Source organism: Coloeus monedula (genome assembly GCF_965178545.1).
Source record: "Coloeus monedula genome assembly, chromosome: 5".
NCBI classification, from domain to species: Eukaryota; Metazoa; Chordata; class Aves; order Passeriformes; family Corvidae; genus Coloeus; species Coloeus monedula.
In genome coordinates, this window is record NC_138785.1 from 54841729 (window position 1) to 54865640 (window position 23912).

General features: G+C 33.3%; 1 protein-coding gene across 3 annotated transcripts in view; it reads right to left on the reverse strand.

Annotated features, from left to right (window-relative positions):
* Positions 1 to 23912, reverse strand: part of PCDH7 (protocadherin 7) — a gene marked incomplete at both ends in the record, with an annotated part of 264634 nt that overhangs the window by 115933 nt on the left and 124789 nt on the right. The window lies entirely within an intron of this gene.

The window sequence follows — 23912 nt, forward strand, 5'->3', positions numbered from 1 at the left end:
TGCTGAAGAAGTAATTAGGTAGAAAGTTAAGACATGCATAAATCTTTCTTAAGAAAAGTATATGCTAGATACATCATGTACAAGTTTCCCAAAAAACTTAACCCATGTAAATGTAGTTGGCTTTTTGATGCCAAGGGTAATGAGAGCTTGAACAATCTGCTGAGTAAGTGTGGGTCACCTAAGTTAGAGCAGTCTGGAGCCACACTGAAATAATTTTCTTCCAGGATAAAAATCAGAAAAAACAAAACAAAACCCCAAACCAAAACCCAAACACATTCTCATCCCTGTTTTCATATCTGACAGGTTTTGTATAACTCTTAGAACAGACATTACACTAGTACAACCATGTTTGCAAAAAATAAATTTCTACCTCAATTTATCACAAACTATAGGGAAAACAAGAAAAAAACCCAAGCAGCAATATGTACCCTAGAAGCACTATGCAATTAATTAACTTGCTTATTAATCACTAGTTCAGAAAAATCACATTAATTATGTAGATATCGAGATATCGTCAACAGTAAATAATAGGTCATTTCAGGAAATAGAGACAAAAGCACAGAAATACACTCTGTCTTCATGTCTCTCTTCTAAAGAAAATAAAAATTAGCTACATTTACTGAGATATGAAATCTCTAATGACTTTTAGCCTCACAACAGCTTAGTCAACATCTGGCATGATATTCTACACTTACAAGACTTAGTCTTGACTGACTCAATTCAGGCATGAAGCCAAAAGAAGTGGTGAATCACCCTGCATCTCATCCATCCAATGTTACATCAAAATTTGGGGGAAGAGAAAAGCTGTTTGTTTAAAGCCACCTAAAAGTAACTGAATTAAATTGAAATTTTCATTGTTAACAGAGTCATATTTTGGCTAAAATTTAAGTTATAGCAACTGTATGTATTAAATAACTAATGGAGCATGTTAAATGAGATGATACTCCAGTGAAGAGGTCTCTCCTGGAGACAGTGGAAATAATTTATGGTCATAGAAAATGTTGGCATAGTTTTCTCTTCCTTTTCTTTTATTTTTTTCCCATGAAAATTCTACTGTCAGGACTACTCTGGAAATTATTCAAGTCTTTTGAAAAAATGCACAGTGAATACCCACAACAATAAAGTCATTCTGACAGAACAGATACATATGGCTGGACAATTGATGTAATTAAAATAGAAACTGCCTTAAAGGAGATCTAAACATTGCTGTCATAAAACAACAAAAAACCCTGTCAGATTACTAGTATGACTACAAGCTTTTCAAACTTATTTTAGGGTAATTTTTAACTTAGCCCATATGTCTCACCCGCGTTATTTCCTTCTGTAATGCAACCAACAGTCAAAACTAAAACAATTACAGAAGAGAAAGCCTTCTGTATATCTACGTCTTTATTTTTCTTTCATAAAAGTTTCAGTTTGAATCTGTAAAAATACAGCTACATAATTAGAATCTTGTTTATGCTATGAGTGGACCTGAACAGTTCAAGTTACCGGTGAAACAGCAGTAACTTAATAGTCTGTTTCTCCAACATAAGCAAGAACTTTCTATCTGAATAAAAAACATTTATACTACAGTATGTCAGTAGTTGTCTTGCAATTTTCAGAATTCTTGCCTATTAGAAATTAAATATTTTTCAACAGACACATGCCATGTGCCAAACATATCATAGAGACCAGAACTTTTTAAGACCAAAACCTAGTGAGCACGCAAATACAGAAACTTCCACAAAAAACAAATTAAGTAGATTTGGCCATCTTGAGAGTCCAAGAAAGACAAATTTATGTCTGAGACTAATTTCTGTAAACAGAAAACAAGCTGCTAATATGAAATTATCTTGAAACATTATAACCATTTTGTATTTCAGAGCAATACTAGGATATATTTTTAAATTTTACTCCTCATAGTTTAATATAGGGAAAGACTAAAAGGTGTTCATAGCTTATTATCCACAAAAATTAGCTGTAGGTGACTAATTTGTATTCCACAGTGAGGAGTAACTGCCCTCTGAAAGATGCTGTAGACAATTTGTGCATCACCATGGTCATATCCTTACTCCTGGGAGATACTAAAGGGACCTGCAGTACCTTTGCTGTCATGTCCTCCATGTAGATGGTTCTATTCCTTAAGTATCATAACCACCTGTGCAACTGTGCTCCCATGGGCAGTTTCATGTAAGCATTTTCTTTTCATTATATGATAAAAATAATTAAGTTAAAGTTTAATTTGGTAAACTTTTGCCATGGAAATATTATTCCAAAAAATGATAAAAAAATATAAAGAGTGCATTTTGATTCGGATTTTTAGCCAGGATGAATTTAAGTCATTTTTTTTTCAAATTCTGATAGTTGAACTTTCAATTTAAACAACATACGGGCACATATTTTGAAATATGACTTGAATTATATATGTGCATATCTTTCTACACAGAGAACAATTTCAAAAGTCAGCACATACCAGGATTCATTGCCTTAAACTACTTCTGATACCAAAATGGGATGACTTTTGGTAAGTGTTGTCATCTAAAAGCAGAGCACTGCGTATGCTCTTTGATCTGAATACTAAGATTTTAAACACTAAGAGTGACTGGAAGGTTTCTCTATTGTTCTTTAAGTGTATTTTTTCAGACATTTTCGTAGAAAAACCCCTTCATTTTCTACTCAGAGAGCCTAAATGACTAAAAATATTCAAATATGCTCTTTGAAGGGAAATGTAAATCTTTTAAACATATAAAACCACCCCCCTGTGCTCTCCCTCCCTGTGACATATTAAAGATGAGCTAAAATTGATAAAGTAAAAAAGTAAATTAAAAGTAGATTATGTAATAGAACTTTATTTCACTTCCTACTTTGAAATAAGAGTTGCTTTACAGAGATATCCTCAAAGAATCCAGGAAGATCAAATTCCTTTCCATTTCAGATGTAATCAACAATTTTCAACACAGGGTTTTCTATACCTTCTGAAATACTTCTGTGCATTATCCATTTCACTGGAGCATAATCTAAGAAATTACTGTATTTTATGAGCAGTACTTCAGTAATGCCACAGAAGTAAAATATTTAAGTACTTCATAGAATCTTAGAATGGCTTAGGTTGGAAAGAGCCTTAAAAAACATGTAGCTCCAAGACCTCTGCCATGGGCAGGGGTACCTTTCACTAGACCCAGCTGCTTAGAGCTCCATACAACTTGGCTTTGAACACTTCCATGGACTGGACATCCACAACTTCTCTGGGAAACCTGTTCTAGTGCCTCTCCACCCTCTCACAAAAGGGTTTTTTTCTCCAATATTTAAACCTACTCTCTTTCAGTTCAAAACCATTACCCTTTGTCCTGTCACAACATGCTCTTGTTTCTTCTACAAAACTCCTATGCCTTTAAAAGAGTTGGTATTCTGTTGGTCTTAGTTGTCCAAAATAGGTTTTTACTATGTATTTTTATGGGTTTAGAAGCACATCTCAATTATGTTTTAAGAAAGATAAAACTTCAAGTGATCCTGATATTAATTATTTATGAAAACAATATATTGAGTTATTCAAGCTTTGCATTTGAGGAACTTCCAAAAAACCAATAATAATTCCATGCCTTTTATGTGGAATTTTTTGATTCTTTCATCACTCTTGTCAAATCTCGCATACTAAGTTATGAGGTTCTGAACGCGCAGTTCAGAAATCAGGACTCCCACCACCTGTACAAGAAACCTACCTCACAGGACCACATTTCTTTTGTGTTATTTCCTCCAAGTTAATGAGTTTTGTATTCCTTTCTGCATTGTGTCCTACCTTCACATGCAGAAAGATATTTAACCCAACCCTACTGGCTTTCCATAACAGAAGAAAGGAAGCTTGAGGAAATTTCAAAGATAGTTTCTCTATTTCCTGTGTAAATACTCTAATAATCATTCAGTAAACAATATATTTTTAGAGTGATATAAAATATGGTCTTGTCTACCATTCTCTTCCTATTATTTTTAAATAATCTATTTTTATGAAAAAAAACAACCAGACAAACAAGCAAAAAGAGAAACCCAAAAAACAACACCAAAGCCCACCAAAAATGTACTTATGATAAAGACAAAAATCAATGCCCTTTTCATCCACTTTAGCTTACTAGTGTAACCTTAAAAAATTGAGGCACTTTAGGTGTGCCCAGAGTGTTATATTGACTACTTCTGGAGAGCTCACTTAGCTCATGTATGGTGTTTTTAGCGTTTTTTTGGTTGGGCTTTTGTCATTGTTTTGGTTTTGTTTCTTTGTTTGTTTCTTTGGTTTTTTATTTTGTTTTCCCTACTTAATTTTTTTTTTTTAGGGTTACATTCACAAAACACAAAGATCTGAGTTTGGAAGTCTACTCTTGGTTTCCTGAAAAGAAAAATGTACAAGTAGCTCTTGTTCCTAAGTCTTCTATTAATTTTAGCTCCCATGTCACTGGCCTAGTTTGTGCTACTTCTTTTCAATGGCTTTTTATGTCTTTTTATTTGAGTATTTCCCATACCAAATTTATTACAAATTATTAATAATACTGTTTTCAGAAAGACCTGGCTGAGTGTGGTACTATTCCCCCTTACATGTCTTATATATGACCATTATTTTGATACAAAACTTGCATGATTTCTAGAGGGCTTCTTATGCTCTCTGGCTGAAATGAGAAATGCCACTATTACTTCTCACCTTGTTCAGTAAGAAAGAAAACACAAAAGTGCAAGGCAGCAAAATTATTATCCTACTTGTAGATGCTAGAACCCTGCAGGGAGTTTCAGGTTAATTACTGATGACTCACTGGGACAGCTGTGGCTGATTACACTCGACATTGGATATAAACAAGTAAGAAGAACAATATTCTTCTACAAGCCCCGTGGTCTGGGTACAGGTGCTGAGGGAATGAATTACAAAAGCTAGTATTGAAACCAACAGAAAGGAACAGAAAGGAATGCTGGCTCTACTTAGGTTGCATGGTTGAACCTGGCTCCCTCACAGCACAGGTTTTTGGCTCACCCCCACATGTTATTCTGTGGTCAGGTGAATGTTCTAGCTGGAAAAACAACCCAACTCAAACTCTTTTATTGGCAGAAGCCAGGTGCAATCATTATCTTTCAGTAAAGTCATGTGCTTTTCTGAGTTAATAAACCTGCTTAGCTCTGCTAATAGTTTCTCTTAAATTGCTTGGTTTTAGAAACTGGCAACCACAATGCTACAGCTTTCCTTAAACCATTTGTAGAGCAAAGTAGGATTATTCACTTACACACGTAGTAATCTCAGCTACAGCTTGGTGATTGCTGTTGTCTCACAGTCCAGATTTTAAAAAAGTATATTTCTAATTTGTTAATTTACTCAATATAAACCTTTTTTCTACTGTGTATGTTCTTTCTCTACAAATATATATCTAAATACACGCACCTACATTTGTATGTTACACATGGACTCATCTGTGTTAACAACTCAGCTAGAAGACTGCACTTGTAAGTCTTCATCTACAACTTTCTGAACCATTTTCCAAGACTGAATTTTGATATTACCTGCCAAAATAAAAACATAGGGGGAAATAAAAAGGATGGCTTGATCTCACATGTCATAGATACAGGGAAAGGTCATCGGTTTGGTGATTGCTGATCCAGGAAGGCTTGAACAACAAAACATTTTTTACTTAGAAATTTGGATTATCTCATAGCCCTGGGATGGAAAAAACCTTAAGACATAAAGAAAAAAAAGGGATGAATTGACCGATATTTTTCATCTTCAAATTTGAAGGTGTTTCTGTCTATCTGACAAGAGAGCTGTAAAAATTGGCTTTCCTTTTATGGTAATGGCTTTAAATTGGAGCTCAGCAAATTTACAACACGAAATATACAATAAAGTTGTTTATGAGAGAATGGGACTGCTGAGTGGGAAACAGCCTCTATTTTATGAAAAAAATAAATCTCAAATATAATATTTTCTAAAAGGGTATTTGCATCTAAAGCACTTTTTATTGTTGTAGTTTCTTTCAGTAAAGCTATGCAGCATGAAATAAATGTTTCCTATCTTTTGAGAATGTTCTTATTCCAACATTATTTCAAGTACATATTACACTGAAAATAAACACTAGTCATGTGAGAATAAGTTTCATTGTTTGATGAGAAATTTCAAAAAATCTGAGCTTTAGAAATATATTCTGAACCAGACATCCTTAACAAAGAGATCTGAAAAACATAATATTAAAATAAAAGAAAAGCTCAGGAAAACAATTTAGAGTTTAGATCTGGTTTTCTTTCCTCTTTATTCCTTTTATTTTCTCCTTACACGCAACATTCCATTGTGTTACATTAATTTTTTTTGTAATTAGAATAGAATGGTTGTAGTAGAAATGGATAGACCAACAATTATCATCTAGTCCAATGAAAAGTTAAAGCATGTTGCTAAGGGCATTGTCCAAAGACCTCTTAAACCCTTAGAGGCCTGGGCATCCACCACCTCTCTAGGAAGCCTGATCCGGTGCTTTACTACACACTCAGTAAAGAAATGCTTCCTAATGTCCAGTCTAAATCTCCCCTGGCATAGCTTTGAAACATTTGCATGCATCCTTGTCACTGGATCCTAGCAAGAAATCAGCATCCCCTTTTCCACCTCCCCTCTGCAGGAAGCTGCAGAGAGAAATAACTTCACCTCTCAGCCTCCTTTTCTCATAAAAATAGACATTAGGGCATGATCCAACAAAGAAGAGAATCAGGTGATCTACTAGATCTTATCTGTAGTTACTACTACACATCTTTTCGTGGTAGATTTGGTTAGGACAGGTAGAAACGAAAAGCTTTTATCTCTATGTTAGTTTTTGCTCTGAAGTTTTAAGTTTCAGTTCTCTAATCAAATAGGTACAAAAACCTTATAAATTATTTTTTATAGATGTCTCAATTTGATATTAGTGGTTTGCATGACATTTTGCTGTGAGTCAGGAGCCACCATGCAGTGATATAAATATTTCTCCTGCAGCATATCCTGCTGTTTTATTTCTGTACCCCTGCAAGGCTAATAAGCTACATGATATATTATCATCATGAGGTGAGGATAACACTCACAAGAGACCAAAGTATTTTGCCATTTATTATACTCAAAGCCAAATCATTTCCTTCACTATTAGCATAATTAACTATTGCCTACAAAATCCTTTATAGAACAAGGAAAAAACGTCCAAAGGATTTCCAAACCTACAAAGCTGTCAGATGTAACTACAAATTAAAAAAACCCATTGGTTTTCCAGAGAAGAAAGATACATTAAAAATAAATGGAATTTGCCCTTCACGTATTTTTCATATAATATTAAAAAAAAAAGAAAAAAATTTAGAAGTAATTATACAATGTAAAGTTAACTGTGGCAATTATGGTATTTCTCAAAAAAATGAACCACATTTTGAGTAAAACCCTATAAGAGAGAGATAAAAAAAAAGAAAGGATTGGAAAGTCTTAAATCCTCAAGAGTATGCATATTCAAGAAAGCTATTAAAAAAATATTCTGTATGCTATTATTGCCTGAAATATGAAAATTCTATGTATGAAATTTTTTCATACATAGAATTCAGTTCTGGATAAATGAATTATTTCAATCATCTTTGACTAAAACAAAATTCCTGAATTTTTCTTTTTTTCAGGAAAAAATCCAAAAGCCCCCCATACGCACCCCCAAAATCCTACCACCCCTCTGAAACTACCCCCCAGCCAAAAAACCAAAAAAAACCCAACAAAATTTTAGAATGATGATGTCTTCTAAGAATTCAGGTTTCTTGTAATGAAATTTTTTGTTGTTTCTTGTTTTTCTTTCTTTTTTTGTTGGTTTTTTTTTTTTGAACTACCTCTACAGAAGGATTGAAAACTACCACCTTGAGCATAAGAAAATCTTGTAAGGAAGCATTTTATATACATAAAAATGTAGAAAAGTAAGTGAGATTTCATGGAAATCAACATACATGGAAACAGTTGTAATTCTGTCACCAAGGTTGTGATAAGAACTTCCATAAATAATTATATAATGATAGGTTTATGGTAAAGACACACTGGGAAAGATGTGTGTATGATCTTCTGGAAGTAGAGCGCTATCTATCACTCAAGGAAAACAGACTAGTCTAATTTTGGAGAAAGAAGCATTAGAAAAACTTTGCAGTGCAGATGAAAGTATTTATGTGCTTGAAATAAATAAAATCCATTTTCTTCTAAAAAACTGCATTAAGGAAGCATTTAATGCATTTTTCTTCTACTTTGGATTATGATTATTCTTAGATAGCTGAACTTAACCTTTGAATGAATGTAAAAAAATAATTTAAAATGCTAGATTTATGACACTTTAAAATGTAAAAAGAAGTATAATTCTAACATAAATATAAAATGCCCTTTTCATCCTCTCCAGCTAAAGAATCTCATTTATTATAATTAACATGGGAATGTTACTTTTGTTGAAGTCGTGTCACATTAGTGGTTATATTGTTGTCACATAATCATCTGCTGCAAGTTTTTTATTTCTTATGACAAATATAAAGTTAAGTGATATAGCTATGTTGGCTAATATGTTTCTGGAAGGTATGCAGAAGACAGAGTATCTTTGAACTCATTAAAACCCAAACTGAAATCAAAGTCTGCTTTTCTGAAGCACAAAGAGGCATCTTCACTACTACACATCTTCACTAAAGGCACGGCTTTTTGCTTTGAACTCCAACATTATCAGTGCATAATCTACCACTTTAACAAAAAGCTTAAAAATATATTTTTTAAACATCTAGAGGGATGGTTTAACATTGTCTTAATTACAGTATTAGCTATTTATTCACGTGTAAGAAAAGGGTAGTTGTTCCTTAAGCCTTAAATGTATTAAAACATTTATCCAAATAACCTTCATTATGTTGCTAGCAATATTACTCCTACAGATTACTCTAGAGGTAAGTTATTGCTCAACAGGTTGTTTTTATCCAAGCACCTAAATTACAAACATTTCTCCAAATTCTGGAAACTACTCCATTGCATGAAATTTCAGTCAATCTTAAGAAAGGAAAGGCCTTTCAGAAATGTTGCTGGAGTAGTGGAAGCTCTGTAAACTTCTTCCCTCCTGCTCCAGATACTAAATGTACATTTTACCAATAAAGAACTTCCCGTTGTGGGGGTGGAAAGAACAGCGAGGCTTGGAAAGGGTGAGAGCAATTCTGTTGGAATTAAGCATTGCCAATCAACTTTTAAAATCAACAGGATATTAATGTAAAGCTTAGCTTATTTAACACAGTTCTCTCAACTCTGAGAAAAAATATTTATTTTGGAAAATGAATGTATTGATCCATATCAAACCTCTATATCTCCTTTTTCTTCACATTTAATATTTTTCTCCCTTCGTTGACAAATGATGTGCTTGCAAATCACCATGAATATAGAGATTTTTGAGAAGATGTGAATAGTCTGAGTAAAGGTTGAGCTTAATCAAACTAAAACTTGGAAGTAATTTGAAATTGGCAATTATCAGCAGCTTTCCCTTTAGGAAGCTCACTGATCTTTACAAAGAATTTCCTATTCATTTTATGAAATGTATTTTGCATGTTTCATAAAGAATTTTTTTTCGTTTTTTCATACTGGCTGTGGCAGAGCTGAAAGCAGAACCTAGACCCTCCGTCTCCCAATATCTATTCCCAATCATGCTGTGAAATGAATTCCTAAGTTGGACTCAAAATTGGGAACAGCTTATTTCTTGCTGGCACAGCACAATGCAACTGCTTCTCCTGCAGAGATTGCTATTTGGCTACCTGATTTGCTGATTAATCACTGACATTTGAACATAGGTGTCATTTTATTTACTCGTAAATAGTTGTCCAACTTTTGATTTTTTTAAACCTATGATTTGGTCCTGTTATTTCAGAAGCATTTCTGGTTTTATTCTCTCATTCATCCAAGGAAGGGTCTTTTCAAGACAGTTCTGCTAACATGACAAAAATAGTTCTCTCTATTTAGCTATAGCAGTAAATGCAAAGATTTCAAAGACTCTTCAAGTTTAGATTTCAGAGAGTAAAAAATAAACCAAAACTTTCATAAAAACTCTTACCTACTAGAAAATTGAGGAAAACCTAAATAAATAGGTCTCTATGTGCTTTTCTTAAAGATAATTTTATAAGTATCTTAGGGATCAGAGCTTGAAAGGCACATACATTTGCATATTTTTCCAGATGTTTCATGTCACAAAACATCACAACTCTCACTAAGGTCAGCAGCATTTAGTATAATGCTAAAAGAGAAAATGTCACATTATTTTGTAACTGACTGTATACATTAGAAAGACTGAATTTTAAAATATAAGGAGTCTTTTTCCATAATCATATGACATTATTTTATAGCAAAAAATCAAATTATAATTATCTTTATTAATCATTACAACTACCTACATATTTTTATTCTCTGCTTCCCAGGGGAGTCTTTTGTTGCACACACAAAAGTACCAGCTTGTCCAATTTTAATATTTTTGCTAAAGTCACACCTCTAGAAGTTGTGAGAAAGTCATACACAAAGACCCTTCCTTCAGGGGTTATGAATGAAGCACAAAAATAAAGAAAATAGACTTGAAAATATGTGAAGTTAAATAAAAAATATCATAAGTTTGTATATGTTTATATATCGTTTTGAGGTCAATCAAATGTCTGATTTTCTTATGGGGGCTTTCAATTAATTCTGACAGTAATATTCTATTGTATATGTGAGCATCTCGAGACTTGTAGGATTTAGACGATGTGTTCAAGCATACAGTATTTGGTCCAAAGTGTCTGTAATCCAATAAGCATAAAATGTAACATGTTTAGATATTTGCTACAATTCTACACCCCTACTGATAGCATTAGTTACAATCTTGTCATTTGAAACTCATAAAAAATATTTTTTCTGGTTGAATAGATAATAGCAGTGTTTTCGTGATATCTCAGTATAAAAAGCCAGTTAAGTGAAGAGCATTTGTAAAATACAGAGCCTTAAGGATGGAACTATATTTAGCTGTTTATAATGGTTGTAAATCCCTTCTTTACACAGTTATAGTAATGTGAATGAAGTTTTAATCTATTTCCTTATAGCAGAATCTCAGAAATAGTGCATGCTTATATATTTTATCCCTTTTGTGGAGTATAGTTCCTGTGGAAAAAGAATTGGCTATTGTAGCATCGTGCTGAAGAAATTTTAGTCCTGTGTGAGGTATGGAAAGGCAAGAATAACTCAAATTTAGACTGTCTAAATGAGTTTATTGTTTAATTGCTGTAACTTGATAATCCCTTTGGAATTACTGGTGAAAAAGATGATGCAAGAAAATCCCAGAATGTCCTCTCAGTGCTCAAGACTTTTTGAGATTTGGACACCAAATTATGAAGCAGAACACAGAGACTCTTTGCTCTCCAAGATTATGTCAGTGAACATAGAATAAAAGCCAACAAACATTTTAAAAGGCACTTTTAATGGAATTTCTTCATGTTCAATGGCTCTTTCAAGACCTGTTTGGAAACCATATTGTATACACTTATGTGTATATATATGTGAATTTCTATAATTGGAAATGATGGGATTACTTTTTGAAGAGGTAATCAAGGCACTGGAAAATTCACTGAACAAGAGGATTTCAAGAAATATTTGTGAGAGAAAATAGTGAATCAATATGGTAAAATTTTTGAAAAATATATATTTCAGCAGGAGATCAGAATTGATTGAAAATCTAGAGAGTAGAAAAACCAATTTGTTTATTTCTTTCTGCTTTCCACCCTTTCTTGACAAAGAACAACTAACATTATTTTCAGCTACTAGAGCGCAAGCACTCCTGAGTTCCAACACTGGAAAGTACCATTACTTTCCAGGAGGAAACAGTAAGCATTCCACATTGTAGTATTACTAAAACACTTCTTTGCATTGAGGTGATCCGAACTTGTTCACGAAACAACATTTAAAATTAGATAAGTATAAGTGCTAAGAAATATAGGAACCAATTCTTCTTTGAAGCTTATGCCCTAACTAGTGTCCTTCACTACAATTATATGTGAAACGATTTTAATCCACTGCTGAGGTTCAGCCCTATGTGGATTTTCTCTTTCCACATAAACCTAATGCTTCTGGGAAGTGCCAGGTTGTGAGTAGACAGAACACTCTTTCCATGATACAAAGCCAGCCCAAAAAGTAGCCCTTGGCAGCCATTGCCATTCAAAGACTAATGGACTTTGTATCAGATCCTTTTTCCTTAGCTGTTCTTTGCTCTCCTCTTTCGTTAGCTGACAGTCTCAACAGGATGCTAGTTAATGCTTGTGGGGGCATGAGCATCTTTCCAGTAGGCAATATTCTTGAAGTGCTAGCTCATTTTATACAAGCCAGTTAACTGTCACCTGAGAGTAATGACTTTCTATAACTACTGAACTGAACTTGATTCAATTTTTTTACTATTTATCTTCACAGTAATAAACAAATTTGTCTTGTCAGTACAGTGTTTTTGCTTAAACCCTTCTGAAAAAGAGCTTTCTAAAAGTCTGTTACATGTGACAGGAAATACAACAGTACTAGACAGAGGGGAGAGGTGGTAGAGAGAATATTTTAGTTTTGTAAGTTCCTTAAGTTCCTTAATTAACATAACATGCTTGATACTATTTATCAAGAAATTTCAGGATAACATCTTTCTTTATGTTTTGGAAAAGTTTTTCCACTTAAAATTCATAGCATGAACAACAGCATGTGGGACTCTACCTGGTAAAACCTAAAGGCAATTTTTTCCTTTTGAAGAGAAAAGCAAGAGAAAAATATTCACTTATCTGAACCTTTGGGGGCATCTTGGGTTTTTCAGCATTTTCTCATTATTATTTGTGAGATTAGATCTGATTGTGTCTCAAGTTTCCATATCTATGCTCCGGGCAAGTGAGCTATGCCTCTAAGCAACATCCTTTTTTAGGAATGGTGTGCTGTGGCAGTATAGAGCCTGTATAGTCATTTATAAAATCTAGATGTATTCCTCTTTGACTCTCACAACTATTTTGTTTCATCACGCTCTGTCCGTGAGCTAGCTTCTTATGCCACTGTATTTCTCGAAGTTTAATTCTGCAGATATGACCATTTCCAGTATAGGAAGAAGCAATGGGTGGGAAAAACCAATTCTATTCATGCCCTTTGCACACTGCTGTTGAGTCCCTCATATTGGATAAAAAAAACCAGACATTTTGGTGTAATTTAGATTTGATTTTTTTTTCCTATCAACCTTTCCCCTCCACCCTTGGTGTCATCCAAGTAGAGAACTATGGGCAGAATATATTATTTTAGAACTTCTTACAAAAACCACAAAAGATAACCTGGTGTCAAGGTTCTGAAATCCTGCTTTTCTTACAGATTTTCTCAGGCCTATGCTAATTACTAAAATATGAGAGGGCTATCCAGAGCATGCTGAGAGTAGAACCAAAGTCCATGCTGTTTCTCTCCTCTGCCACTTCATTGTACTTCTGTACAACACCACATTGGAAAGAGGGTTTCAGGAAGGACGTGAGTCTTCCAGGCAGATTCGTGACTCTTGAGTCATACTGTGCAGGTTCCTTGCATATTGTCAAATGGATCAATCACCATTTTTTTAGTTCTCCAGGGTTGCTTAAGTTTTTTCTTATATGCTTTACATGCCTTTACAAAGTTTATTTCATCATGCTATTACAAGCTTTCAATAAGCATGAAAACACATAATTGAGAAGGAGGTCTCATTTTAACTACTTTTGCCTACCCATTTTTTACCAAAAATAATTTAACTGAATAATAAAACTGCATTAAATACAGTATATTAATCATGCTGTGGGGCATTGAATCAGACATCCTCAAACACAACTAGAATACTTAGATTTCTCGTATTTCAAAAATCAACATATGTAATAATGTTACTCATGTTTACTCCTCTTTTGTCCACTTAACCCCCCATAGCCTTAGAAACTACTAGAAACCTAGGAAAAAAACAAAGTTAACTCTTTTATTACTGTCTCACATACTTGAATAATGGCTGTGTATGAGACAGCTAGAACAAGCACATTTCCAGATCTGTCATATCTACTGATATATTACAATAATCCCCATATTATTATTGCAATACGTAACAGACTATGAAAAGAATGCTGGGATAAATTATCTAATTCATTAGCAGGGAATGATGGCCACTATTAATAGAATTAGACATTGCAAGATGTTAATAAAATAACATACAATACATATATAAGTTTATCTCTCAAATACTTTGTTAAAGAAAACTAATAGGTTTCTATTCTCCACTTAGAGAATAGAAGTTTCTGTTATTGAATAACAACAGCAGAAGGTAAAATTACATCAATTGTAATCAATTACATCTTTGCCTTCTCTTCGTAATAAAATTTGCAATGTCATATTCCACGGATAATATTACTTTAATATCTCATGATAATGTGAATATCATTGCACTGCCTCAAAAAGGGACAGATTCTCCTCTTCAAAGATGATATGAATTAATTGTGAGCAGAACAACTACATGAGAAAACCACCATTTTCTGTGCAGCTGAAATAATTTAAAGATAGTAAGACAGCAGGACACAAATACCACACACTTTTTGAATTAAAGAGATTTAATTTAAAAAGCCTTTTCCCAGAATTATCTCTATGGACACTACTGGTCTTTATAGCACTATTAAAATTTCAGAAAAAACAGAAAAGTCCTTGGATCAAGAAAATAAATCACCCGTGAACCCTGGGGGAGAAAAGTAACACTTTTGTGGGAGATAGTCCTATGGCTTGTTTACATGCGATTTTAGATAGGATACACTTCAATTTTCTTCCCTTTCTGATGAAATAATGCAGATTGCTTAGTAAAAGAACAAATGACTCTGCAGGCATCATTAGGGTTGATTCATTCCTTAGATACAGCTAAAAACCAGGTTAAAACAAGCAAGTTGAAGAAGCTCGTATGGGCATGTTAGATTGCAAGAGAGTACACAACCATCAATATAAATTATCAGTACAGTTCTTTCTTCACTGCATTTACGTTTTACTTTTCCTATTATCCAAACAGAAGTTTACATTTCTGTCTTAATTTCAGCTATTTTACATGTTAGAAAAAAGTCCAGATTTGAATTATCTACCAAAATAATCTTTTTTTTATTTATTCATTGAGAGATGTGTTTGTTTTTTCTTGAAAGCCATGTAAGCATGGACAGCCCTTTTAAACATGAATGGCAATTTATCTACAATAAGAGATTTGAAACCAATATTAATAGAATGTATTACTCTAGTCTACAGAAAAAAAAAAAAACCCTTATAAAATAGGTATTACTAAAATACATTTTTTACATAATAAATGCTGACTTTTCTTTTGCTTTTATCTGTGCACAAAAACTGTATTGGAGCATAGAACCCCTCCTTATTTGGTAGTGGGATTTTTTTCTTATTGCTGTTCCTTGCCCAAAACAAGCCCAAAAGCCCTGAAATATCATTTTAAGTTAGTGGACAAAAATTTGAAGCAATTTCTTAAAGATTCTAATGTATGTCTTCTTCTAGCATATGACATGATTTTTTGTCTACTTATCCAAGGTATTTGAGTTGGCATTCACATTGAATGCTGTGTTGCTGTTGAGGCAAAAAAAGCAATATAGGTGATACTGTAGTAATATTCTAAAATGGTTAAATGCCTGAATTCATATTATCCTCAGAGAAATTGTTCCATTTCTCTGAAAATCAGTTATAAAATATAAATATAAAATAGAACTCTCAGAACTGCAAATGACACATATCAAACTGGGGCTTCTAATTCCTTTAAATACCTTTCTGTAGATTTTGGCATACTAACTTTACATTAATATTTGCTGAAATACATAAGAGATGCACACACTTCCCTTCAATCTTTGGGGTTTAAACCTTTTAAAATAATAACTGAGTAAAGGACTTCAAATGCAACAGAAAATTTTAGTATGAGTACAAAGCAACCCATTCTCTTAAAAAATCCCTGTCTACTGTTCCCTAACAGGCTAGGAAGTTCATTTTTCCTTTGTCCAATGCAAGACTAATGGGACACACAATCACTTTAATCACTTTCCTCACTGGGGAAAAGAGATATTAATAGTTGCATGCAATGGAAACTGGACAAATTTGAGTATGTAAATCCATAAAGATTACTAAATCCACATTACGGGGCTCAGGGAATCAGAATTCCCAACTGTTGATGTATAGAAAGCTACTTGGAAAACAAATCAGTTTATCTGCCCTGCTATACTTTCCCCTGAGCATCTTATTTTGGCCACCAGATGATCTTTCCTCTGACCCTATACATTACCTGGATCTCCCATATATATGGGATACATATATTGTTGGACCTGAAGAACTAAATTGTGTAGCAACTAGGTAAGCACACTTCCTTTTATAACTTTGAATTTACACATCAGCAGATTAAAAAAAAATTTCCTTCAAGAAATCTTTTTGAGTTGCTTAAATAAGATACAGGCTGAAAACATGTAAAATTGAAGTTTTGGATGCAAAAAGAAATGCAAGACTGATTCCTTTTATATGTTCTTCTGTGTTTGGCACAGTGAGCTTTACAGTTTACAAACCTCTATTAAAAACTACATGATTTTAAAAAGAAGCAAAAAAAGAAGTGACCTCATTTAGAAGTGAAAATGCAACCTGTGAAACTAGTTATAAATTAATAACTCAAGGCAATACCTGTCTGTTCTCTGGCCTCTTACTCCACTTTTACTCAAACTGTTCATGTAACAAGAGTAGTTAAAATAAAAATTTTTGTTTATGACATAGATGGGCACCTGCTGGCTTAATACACTTGAGATTTGAATTTGTTTCCCTATTTTTAAAATCAGATCTTTGTGAATGTCATGATTCCTTTAGGTTCAACTCTGTGGCCAATTAGACATGCTCATATTCCTTCAGTCCAAGTACCCCATTTTGAAAATACAGTCCGAATTTTGTTCTGAATTAATAATTTGTATGTAATAATTTTAAAAATGGACCCAATGAAATTATACAGTTTATTCTCTTAATTTTATCAGTAGGTTTTGGGCTTATTTTTTGTCTATAGGAAAAGCTACTGATTCTAAAACATCATACCCAACATATAAAGATTTGTGACAAAGACAGTTGTAAGATTATGTGTTTTATGAAGATAATAAGGTATCAACATTTTCTGCAATGTATATTAAATAAAAAATAAACAGAAGAGTAGTTGAGAAACAGCAGTAACGGAAAAAGTATTTTCTGAAATTAAGATGAAATACCCATATAAAGGACTTGTTTTGGACCTTCATCATCCTTGAAGATTTGAAGGGATAGAAAGATCTAATGTTGTCCAGGAAACTGAAGAAGCTTACATTAAATACAGCCAACTGGGAAATACAGTATGCTGAAAGAACTCCTTGGAACAGAGGAAAAATAAATTTCCGTTGAATCTTCGCATCAGATTTTTTTCAGGAAAGAGCCTGCCTTGGATGCAAAGGTTGCTAAATATTCCATTCATAAACCAGATGTCTGTTCTTCCTTGAGTTTGTAAATTTTGGAATGCATTTTGCCTTCCCATCTACATTCAGGACTGCAACAGTATCAAAGGGAGTTCTGCAATCTGCATCAGTGGGAGGCTGCCTGAGCTAGCAGCTGGCACGGAAGACTTGGACAAAAGCCTAACTTCCCTAAGTCAGTTGCAAAACCTTCATCAAACTGGAAGTTGATGTTCAAATTATTACTTTTTGAGGGGTGCACAAGGTTTGGATCAATTCATAGCATGACAGGGGACATACTGCTTTACTTTCTGATCATTTCGTTCTCCACTTGTCAGTTTAGTATGTTCGTTCATATCCACCTCAGCAAAATGATTTGAAATTCATAGAGGCAGGTTATATAACTGCAACTGTCTAGATCTCATGAGCATTTGCAGTGAGAACTGACTCACTGAGATTTGCACATGTGTGCACACCCACATGCTCATACAAACCCTTCCCTTACTGCATCATCCTAACAGATACAACTGCAGGTATGGTTCTTTAAAAATCCAAAGTCTTCCTCCATTTTCAAATTATTGGTCAAAAATTGATGGAATGTAAACATGGAGTTCCTTTTTTAAAGGGTAATAAAAGAAACCAAAGTTTTAGTACATGGCATTTCAAGTTATCTGGTATCAATAGGCTGTTTTTAACAGTGGTGAACAGCTACTGCTGTATATACTTTCTTTTTAAGAGCAGGATACTGAAATCAGGAGTGGAGGAAGAAATCCTATAATATGATTTTTTAGAAAAGAGGCATATGTTATTCAGTCTGCAGCACAAAAGAAGCTAGAACAAATACAATGGGAAAGCAATAGAGAGAACACCAAGAGTCATACAATTCTATTCAGAAAATCAGAAAAGTGCTGAATAATTTGTTTTGCTACCAATGTGTGGGGGCTGATTTCCAGTACAGAAATATTCATTCCTTTGATTCCAGCAGATCCAAGCATATGTTCTCTGAGCAGTTAAAATCCTGATCAAGTGTAAAACAATTCACAGCAATACTCAGGTACACTTCATTAATAGAACACAGAAGTTGACATTTATCTGGAAAGTCAAGGAAAGTAGAGAAGGTATAAAAAATACTATTCTGGTGTCTTCAATGAGAGCTACTTCTGATCATATTTGGCATATATTTGGGGCTTTACTTTACACTGTGCATTTGAAGTACAATGTAAACATAGAACAGTAGTTAATATACAGTAAACCTTAGTGCAATGACATAAAATGGACAACTGAAAATAATTTCTCAACTTTGTGTGATAAATTATTGGCTTAATAAATTTATATGTAAAATAGATATATCAGCACTAGGAATTTAACACAAAATATATTTCCCTCATTTCTATTACAAGTATATGTATATAACACTTCAAAATACAAGTAATTTTTAAAGAACAGGCACAGTATAGTTTTAAAACTTAAAGTATTAATGTGCATATAGGTTATCAAACCTATTCCTCTTTTTTTATTCCTAGTTTTGTTGAAAAAACTCACTAGACATATAGGGTAAGGTCAGCTAAAGGAACACAGTAAAATATTAGAAATGAAAAAAATCAAGAAGAAAAGCAGCCAGTGTACTTCCCAGACAGGTTCCCTGCCTTACATAAGACTACCTAGTGCACCAGGGATTCCTGCACAGCTTGTCTCCTGTCTTACAAGCTGGGGGTTTTTTTTCTGTCTTATAAAATGTCTTTTCACAGATCTTATCAGAATTCTGTATTCTCAAAAAAACTGTGTTCAAGATATAATTCATCACTGAATATGTATGTGTTCAGTGTCAAACATTACCCGTGTATGTTGCTAGTGTTAAAGAATCCAAAATTCATTGTGTGCCTAATTATAAGATTTATCAGAAACAAGTATAGGAATTCTTATGTGTTTGTATTATATAATAATTTTTGCAGCACTTTCTTGTATTTTGAGTTCATGCATGCAGGGTGACATTTAAGAAAAAGTAGATGCAGCAGCCATGACAGAATAAAAAAGAAACCAACCAAAAAAAATGAACTGTTACTGAATAATCACTGCATTGAAAACCTTTACTGACTCAGCCTCTCAGATGGACTACTTACATCAACATTTTCAGGACACAATTTTAAAAACAAAATTACTCTCATGCAATTTTCAGGCCTGAATTCAAGAGAACAGAACATTTGAAAATAATGGGAACTACGAAAATGCAGTCATTCTCTGAAATAAATCAGTGAGTGTCTGTTTGCCATGTTTGCAATAAGGACAGTTAAGTCTTCAAGAACATTAAGCCATGTTATTTGCACTGCAAAAAGCTAAAGGAAAATAGATTCTATAAACACGGGTTCTCTAAATTAATGGATTCTTTTTTCACACTTTGGTCCAGAGAACAGATTAAGAATCTATTTCACAATTAAAAGTGAGAGAATGGTCTTACACATAAAACTAATTACATTTATTAATTGTCAAAACTCACTTTGCATTTTTAAGTCATCATTTCCTACATTATGAACCCCTTCTCTGTACTGATGGTGGAACTTTGACACTTGCAATCTAAATCTGAAATTGTAATTGAAAACAGAGCATATTATCAGACTGTATGAACCAATGTAGTGCACTTCTCTTCCCTGCCTTTTACTTCTTCATGTGTCAGTCAGAGAGTAATTTATCTTTTGATTTCTTTGTGGGAGTCAAGTAACTGAATCACAAAAGTTCTGAGCTCCTTTTTAAGCTCTGCTCCTTGCTTTATCTGTGACTTCAGACATGTCACTTAATCTTTCTTTACTCCATTTGCCTCTGCAAAAATGGAAGCTGTAAACCATTCCCTTATTTTCCTTCTTTCACAGAGATGACTACTCTTCTCCAACCCTATTTGATATTGAAACATGGGCTAACTTAAAATTCTCTGCTTGCAGATCAAAGTCATGTTCATGTAGACGTACCTGAGCTAGCTTTAAGGCAGGTATCTCAGGTGTGGCAAACGGTCTAATTAGGCCTGCATGGAAACAAATCTCTAGGGAGGATCATAAAAGCCATAATCTACAGTGCTGCAGTTTCACCACTATACGTACCTAGCTAAATGAAACAAAAATTAAAACTGATTAAGCTACTACATGCATAAATAAATAGTAGGTATGCAGAAATCAGGGGGTAGGGAGAAGGAATTTAATGAAATATTTCTGAGAGCTGCAAGAAACATGAGAGAGACCTAATAGAACTAGGTGAAGGGTAATGAAACAGAGCCATGAAAGCTCTGTTTAGAGATCATATCTGTAATTAATAACATAGGAATTAGTGTGAGAAGGCTGTCTTCAAATTGTGAGAATACATCTCCAGCTATCCCTACCTTTGCCAGAAGAAATAGAGCCTAGGAAGATTTAGAATTCAGAGGAAAGGTAAATTATAAGGAAACATAACAATCCATACTATTTAAAAAGTTACATGGAATGCTTCCATGCTCTTTCTCATAATGAAATAAAGGAATAGTCACTAAAACAGTTAAATGAGAGTCAGAAAGCCGAACCTGAAACAATTTTGGTAGCCTTCAGAGGATTTCGCTGTTGAAAGACATCCTCCAGGCCAGTAACTTGGCTTGTGATAAATTAGTGGATTTTTAGTACAACTACTATTGTTATTATTATTTAGAAAATCACATTCTGAATATTAACTGTTAGGGTCAGGAGGAGAGGTAATTCTGGAAGCTTCTGTCACAGGGGTTTTTAAAATTTTCTTCTGAGATGTGGTATTAGGGATAGTCAGAATGAGAAAGCTATGACAAAACACCAGGAAACTAATTTACCATGGTAATCTATTTGCCCTTGATATACAAATATGAATGTAATGAAAATGTTCTTCAGAAAATTATTGTACAATTTACATTAACACAGTACCATTCTAATAGCAAAATCAGAGAAGGCTGCATATATGAGCAGAATTTCCTTGTAAGGAAAGCTCCAAGGGCAGGGGATAAATTAACTCAGAAGTTACTTTTGGTTCTGCAGATTTTACTAATTAACAAGATCTTTGCATACTGAATTTTCACAGTCAATCTGCTAACATTTCTTTTTTTCTTTATTTTTTTTCCTCCCGCATCTGACACCACAGCTAATCAGCAGAATAAAACTTCAATCTACATCTGACAGTCATGTAGGCTGGTAGGCAATGTACCGCATATTCTAAGAAAATGAACCCCCTTACCCCTTTTTTTCCCATATTCCAGTGTTTTATTCTCAACTGAGAAAATGTAAAGAAGGTCTTAACAGCAAACAGAAAGTTGAATTTCCTATTTACTCGACCTGTGAACTGAACCTTCTTAATTTTCCTTAACGGTAAAGATTACTTGTTTTCCTTAGTCATCTAGGTTTGAAAAAAATTGAGGAAATGTATCAGAAGGTTTCATCTACTGTGCTGAAGATTATTATTTCAAATTCTAAAATTAAGGAAATCCAAAGCAATTAATTATAACTGCATTGTTTCACACCAACTGAAATTAGATGGTAAATATTTGAAGTAAAGATTAATAGCCAAGATCACTTCCAAAATGCTGTTTCCATGGAAAATCTACATGAAAATACAGTATAAATCCTGATTAAAACCTAACCAAGCCAAACACTGCAGATTACCTAGATTCCAATTAAATGTGACAAATGAACACTTGACAGACTTCAATTCCAATTCTATTTCTGTCAGAATGGTCCATTAATATTGAAGACTACATTATCAGAATTTGACCAATACAATTGTGCTTAAAATAGTTAATATACAAGTGGACTTAAGAGTCATATTACAGAAAACTCTCACTCAAATATCAGGTATTACATATATGAAGGAAAAAAAGTACATTCCATCCTGTTCCATCATTATTTATAGATTAATGTTAACAGAAATTTCTGGAGGCAGATCACATGCCAGTGTTGAAATCTTGCTTTTAAAATGTGACGGGAAAATCCAAAAGCCTCTAGAGTATATTTTTCATCACAACATCACCCACCTTTTAAAGGTTTCAGTTCAAGGTTTTATAAAGGAGGAGGAAATCTTGATTATTCTATGCATGTCTTACCATGCAAATTTTTTTACTGGAGATTATTTTTTTCATTCACTTTAATTCACCATGAACTAACGTATTTATCTATGTTTCTATTTATTAATTATAGAATACTATTTTCAAAACCAAATCCAAGAAATTCATCCTACCAAATATAAAATAAAATATTTTCAAAAAACAAAATCATCTAAAATATTTTAGTTATTAGAATGCAATTCCAGTTTTTGCATCAATACAAAAACTAATTATTTTGCTTTAATTTATGACACTGCTCAAGCACTCTTCATTTTCAATTACACTTCAGTTAGTGTGATCTTCTTTTTCATTGGCTATCAAGTGCATTAAAAATTACATCCATTTGTTAATCTACAGTTTCTCCAGCTTGGATCAGGCATATCCCATGTTAAAATATTTTCTGAACTCAGAATTTCATGTCTACAAATCTTCTACCTTGCTGCATGTCCAAAGCAATTGACAAATTGTTTAATTTTATTTTCCTAACTACAAAATCTCACTACAAAATAGACAATAAAATAATCAGCCCAATTTAGGTACAAATTCTATAAGCTTTTTTTATGAAATTTTTTCCAGTAACATCATTATCACTTTATACCCCTACCCCATCCCCAGAAAAATGAAATGTAAACAAATATATTAATATAAACAACCAAGGAGAATGTATAAAAGCAAACGTATAAACATACGTAATCTAATATATCTTTAGATGGATAATACTATCTTCCTTTTTAGTCAATTTTTTTTGCTATTGGGATATATACTTTAAGCATATGTAGACTGCTGTAGCCATTCTTTAGTAATAGATACTAGATTTGGAAATATCTTACCATGAAGAATAACATTGTTTTAATGGTTTGACATGTCTCTTTCAGATAAGACAAAACCCCAAGAACAATTCAGTGTTGAAAAACTAAAACATGCACTTAGCCACACTAATCAATTCATTCTATAACGAAAAAATACACCACCCTTCTTGCATGTACCCACCTATTACAATGGAATTAGAAACCCCATTATTTATTTGGTTATCAAAAATCTGTACACTTTGATGTGTATTAATTTATTTTGTTGTTCCTGGGCAAATGAAAATACAATGAAGTCAGTCTCTGACTTCAAGTCCAAGAACTGGAGAACAGTGAAGTATTCATGTTTTATAAAATATGTTTCAAAAAGAATAGGTCTTTTTGGTTTTTTAATCTCAAATAGTTTTAGATAGAAAGAAAAGCAGAGCCTAATCTGAGACTCATATTAATATTTTTTGGTTTTTAATAGTAGGAGAATTACTGTGGAATAAATAAGTATTTAGCATTTTCCCCTTTTACATAAATGGACCCTGAATTTAAATGAGATGTTGTAAAACTACTGTACAAAATAAAGTGTGAAGAAAAGGAAAGTA